Source organism: Haliaeetus leucocephalus, unplaced genomic scaffold, assembly GCF_000737465.1.
Source record: "Haliaeetus leucocephalus isolate CR32 unplaced genomic scaffold, Haliaeetus_leucocephalus-4.0 Scaffold2, whole genome shotgun sequence".
Taxonomy (NCBI): Eukaryota; Metazoa; Chordata; class Aves; order Accipitriformes; family Accipitridae; genus Haliaeetus; species Haliaeetus leucocephalus.
Window position 1 is genome coordinate 11,796,953 of NW_010972438.1, and position 4,715 is coordinate 11,801,667.

Consider the following 4,715-nt stretch of genomic DNA (forward strand, 5'->3'; position numbering starts at 1 on the left):
GTCTCAAAGACTTGGAGTCTCTGTGAGATTAGCTAGTATTTGTACACAAAATGCAGGAGAGAAATTAAATGAACAAATGGAAAGTTGATCTCACATAGAAGAGTTATAAAATCATTAAGCAAGTAAAAGTTTATTCGGTTAATTGGCTAAGGCTCAGCAAGGATTTCACAACACTATCAGCAGGGTGTTGAAATATAAAAAAAAAAACCCCAAAACAACAACCCAGCAACCAAATGCTCAGTTTCAGAGAAGCACTCTCATTTAAGAAACACTCTCTTAAGTATTTCTTAGATAAGGAGCTGTTTATCAGCATGTATGTATGTTCTTCCTGGAATCAAGGTTCATGCAAGTTTTTTCACATACGCCAACATTCTCTTGGTGTTTTCTGACTTCTGCTCACTCAAGTGCCAGGAACACAGGAAAACTGGAAGTAATATGCATATTCAGTTATGAAGAGGTATGACATATAAATACTATTTATATTTACTTAGTGATTTGAGCTAAGATAGAGAGCATCAGAGTGTAATAAGTTAACCAACAGTAACTTCTATCACTTTTCCTTGTGCAGAGAGGAAAAAAAATCTCTTTAGAACATGGATGTATAGGAATATGTCAAAGCAGGAGCACAACAAAAGGTAGCTCATGCAACTGCTGATACAATAGAAAATTGGAAAGCTCTGAAATAAAACATAAACAAAATTGAGGTGTAGCCTATGTAAAGACAATGAAAGATGTGCTCTGGACATCCACTAAAAACCTAGTGTAATTTTATTGATCATGTAGTATCCTTTGAAACAGAATGTTTCTGAATTTCTCCTCTGTGATGTATCTTTTCTTAGGAATAGTCTGGCCATCTAGGAAATATTTCACTCTACCTTCCAGCACACACAGAAGTTTAAAAATAATGTAAATGTAAATACTTGCTCGTGCCAAACACTTCATTTGCCAAGAAGAAACGGTGCATTTTGTATCAGGATTACATTATAACCAAGATTAATTTTTGTGTTGTCTCTGGCAATTCTTTAACAAAAACACCTCCTGATGAAACACAACGTGTAAGTCACAGGTTTTGTATGTTCAGGGAAACTTCTCTCAACAGCTGACTTACAAATGTTCATACTAAACAAGCTGTACTATAACCTGCTTTTAATCTAACTGCCAGATACTACAGAGGTAATGTCTTGGGAGATGGCACCAGGTTTTTGAAGAAGGAGCTACCCAGTGATAAAGATCTTACGGAAAACCAGAACTATTTAACAAAACCAATAAATGAACATACCCCAAATTCTCTTAGGAGAAGGGAAATATCTCACCATTGCAATGTAAGGCAACCATCATCCAGTAAGAACTCAGGCCAAGCCTCAAGTGGTGCATCACAGCATGAATCATAAGGTTGTTTGGTGCAAATGCACAGATTCACTGATCAAAAACATGCCTGCAACTTCTGTATCCAGGTCTGCTCTCTTGCTTAGCAAAAGAAATCAACCTCCCTAAAAAAGCAACCATTTTATGTATCTACATTTGTATATGTAGATTCATCAATATTCAAAATCATCCACTATAAATTCAAAGATTAGTTCTGGGAACAAAACAGGCATCATCAAAACAGAAACCTAAGAAGAAATAAAAGGGAATAGAAGGGACAACTGACAAGTGGTAAAGAAATAGTGAGAAAATATGTGTGAATATGTTGGATCATTATCAGATGGATCTTCCCTTGCATCCAATTTTAGTTACTTTTGAGAATAGTCATGTGACTAAAAATTTGCTCACGGCTGTCATTCTCAAGACACACTACGTGCAAGATTCAGCCTGGAAAGCAAACGAGCAGGAGTATCGTGCACCGTTTGAGTCTTGTTGACTCCTACCATGGCAAAACTTTTTGATTAGAAGTAAATTTCACTGACTTTGAGTAATGCGTCAGACTCTCCTTCCAACAACCAAATGATACTTTTCTGAGTCAAATGTAGTTTATAAGGCTTGTCATTAAGCATGACTGAGATGACCAATCACACCACATGAACATGGACTCATCACCACTAAGCGATGTCAAAAAAATAACCACATCAAGAAAACCAAAAGCTTAAAATTTGGAACAGCACAGAGACTGAAAAACTTCAGTTTCTACACAAGCAATTTGTCAAAAGAAAAAACACTAAATTTGACAAGGAAATTCTTTTGCTGAAAAGTAAATGCTCAGTTATACGATTACATTGCTGGTGTTCCCCTGCTCCTCTTCTTCCTCCTGAGTTTCTATCTAGGAAATATTTCCAGAACTTGCTGGTTCAGTTACCTCTTTCAGTCTTGGCATTCAGAGGTTCCAGCAACAAAGCCTTGTTATTATAAATACTTCAGCTATAACATTTCTAAGGAAATTAGACAGAGTATCATAATCTCCTGCTGACTCTCACCTAGCAATTTTAAATTCTCTAGTGTGGGAGAAGACTCCGAGGTCAAAACACTAATTTTATTATTTCATTAAAAGCAAAAGAGGAAAATTAGGATAAAAATTTCAAAGCCTGGGAAGTCAGGTAACAGCAAGACGAGAGAGGATGAAAACCAGCACTGCATCGATGACTCTGGAAAATCCCAAGTCAAAGTACATCACAAATTTTATTTTGGTACAACACAATGATAAACAGTACACTTGGATTGCACAGACTTTTAAAAAAAGTTTTTTTAACCTTTCTCATTTATTCTTATACTTGAATAACAGCCCATTCCTGAGTTTGCAGTCATGCAAATTCTCCTCACTCGCACGTAAAGTTACATTGGCTTCCAGAAGATTATTTCTCTGAGTACAGACATCAACCCTGAACATTACCTTCTGGCCTTCAAACTTGTCATGTAATATCTAGTATTTAGATATTAGCTACTATCTAGAAATTAGCAGTTTTCACGTAACCAAAGTATTTCATTGCCTCGCAGAAGTATATGCAATGAATCAGGGGTAGCATGAGAGATGCTCTGTCACTCTCTCTTGCACTCAGCATTACTTTACAGAATAATATAGTATCAAAGATAATATCCAGCCTCTGGAACAAGCAAATCACAGACTAACTAATACAGAACATTAAAGCCAAAAGTAATTTTCCCTGCCCCCCTCGAGAACTGTAACCAACACTATAGAAAAGGCTGAATGAAATCTTGCTGAGTCCTGTGTGGAGCCCAGTTGCAAGCCAAAAGTGATGTAAGATTTGCCTGGAGTTTGAACCGAGCCCTCTGCATTCTTCTGAGAGCTCACCATTAAAAGAAGAATAAATGTTAGCAATAAAAAGTCCAAGAGAATGAACATCTGAAAGCCTAGTCTAAAGATCTGCAAGGGACCTCATAAATACATAGTAAACATCCTCACTGATGGATTCCCCAGAGGAGAAAAATTCTACATTACCCACATAGCACATTTTTTGCAAACCATTTCTTTCTGTCTGGATACAAAGAAGTGAAGCAGAGCATTTAACATATAACTGGTAAAATTCAAAGTTTAAAGCCAAGGAAAACATCCAAGATTAGAGCTGCTCAACAAAATCATCTTTCTCTTCACATAGTTTTCTTTTTATTCTTATAATTTGTTGATGAATCAGCAAATGAGACTCTTAACTGTCGGTACTGTTAGATATCATGACTTTGGGTGCACAAAGAGAAATTAAACAGTATGGGCTTGAATCACATCAACACTACAGGCAACTGCTGTGGGTTTTGCCACCCAATGTGTTGGTAAGGGATTAGGGTGTTTGCTGTCGATTCATACTCTGGTGCCCTAAGCTTTGAAGAATGTAGTAGGTCCTGGCAATTTTTGTTGGCTCAGGTCCCTCATACATGGGCCGTATGTGACCAAGAGTAGCTTCTCATGAAGAACACAGCAGAAAGTCGAGCGTGCTCTGCCACAAAGCCCCTGGGAAGAGGGGTTTGTTGGCACATCCCTACCTTCAAGCAAGCAGCTAGCAGGGGTGCAACTTAATAGTTATTCAGCTCCAGGCAAAAACGGCATAGGTCTCTTCTAAGGCAGACTCTGAAAGCAAAATTACAGAGTATATGACTGGCATGTACAAAAGAGGAAGACAGGAGAAAAACGTACCAAAGACTATGCACAGACAGAACTGGAATATTGCTCTGTTACCAACAGCACTTACATATATAGGATACACACATATAGGATTCTGTTTCTCCTCCTGGCCTTCAGCCCTCGGTGGTGAAACAGCTAATGCTCTAGGCTACAGCAGTCCATCCTTTTTCCAGCTGGTCAGATACCAGCTGAGGGACCCTCATTAGCACCGCATAGCTCTAGTGACAAGGACATGCAAGTCGAGTTTATGCCTGCACAGGGGTGCTTGAGGTGGCCTTTAGCTGCTGAAATTCCTACTGTCCTCACATCTACTCCTTGTCGTCTCCTAGGTCACAGCAGAAAAAGATGTGTGCGAAACAGAGCTGGCCTGGTCACGGACTACCTCTTGGGGTCCATCATGTTAAGACCCTATATCCTGGAGCTGAAGTGAGATAATCTATGAGAAAAGGGAATGAAAACACGCATCTAAGAGAAAAAAAACTGGCATAAACCTGATAGTACAGCTAAAGAAAAAGAAGTGACAACAAACAAGCTCTGCAGTCAAGGAAAGGGTAAAATCTTGGCCCTACTGAAGTCAGTGAGATGTTTGCCAGAAAACTGTAGACAGCTTGTTTTATCCAGGATTTTTAATTAGTGATTAAATGATTCA

At 38.4% G+C, this 4,715-nt stretch overlaps 1 long non-coding RNA gene across 3 annotated transcripts; it reads left to right on the forward strand.

The window, feature by feature from the left end:
• Positions 1-334: 334 nt before the first annotated feature.
• LOC104834359 lies at positions 335-4,477 on the forward strand. 3 transcript variants are annotated; one of them, XR_774617.1, is made up of 3 exons: positions 335-457; positions 840-1,392; positions 4,396-4,477. It is a non-coding gene; the product is annotated as an uncharacterized LOC104834359 (long non-coding RNA). The 3 variants fall into 3 exon arrangements; XR_774615.1 differs by lacking the exon at positions 4,396-4,477 and having other exon boundaries at positions 840-4,012; XR_774616.1 differs by lacking the exon at positions 4,396-4,477 and having other exon boundaries at positions 1,163-4,012.
• Positions 4,478-4,715: the final 238 nt, after the last annotated feature.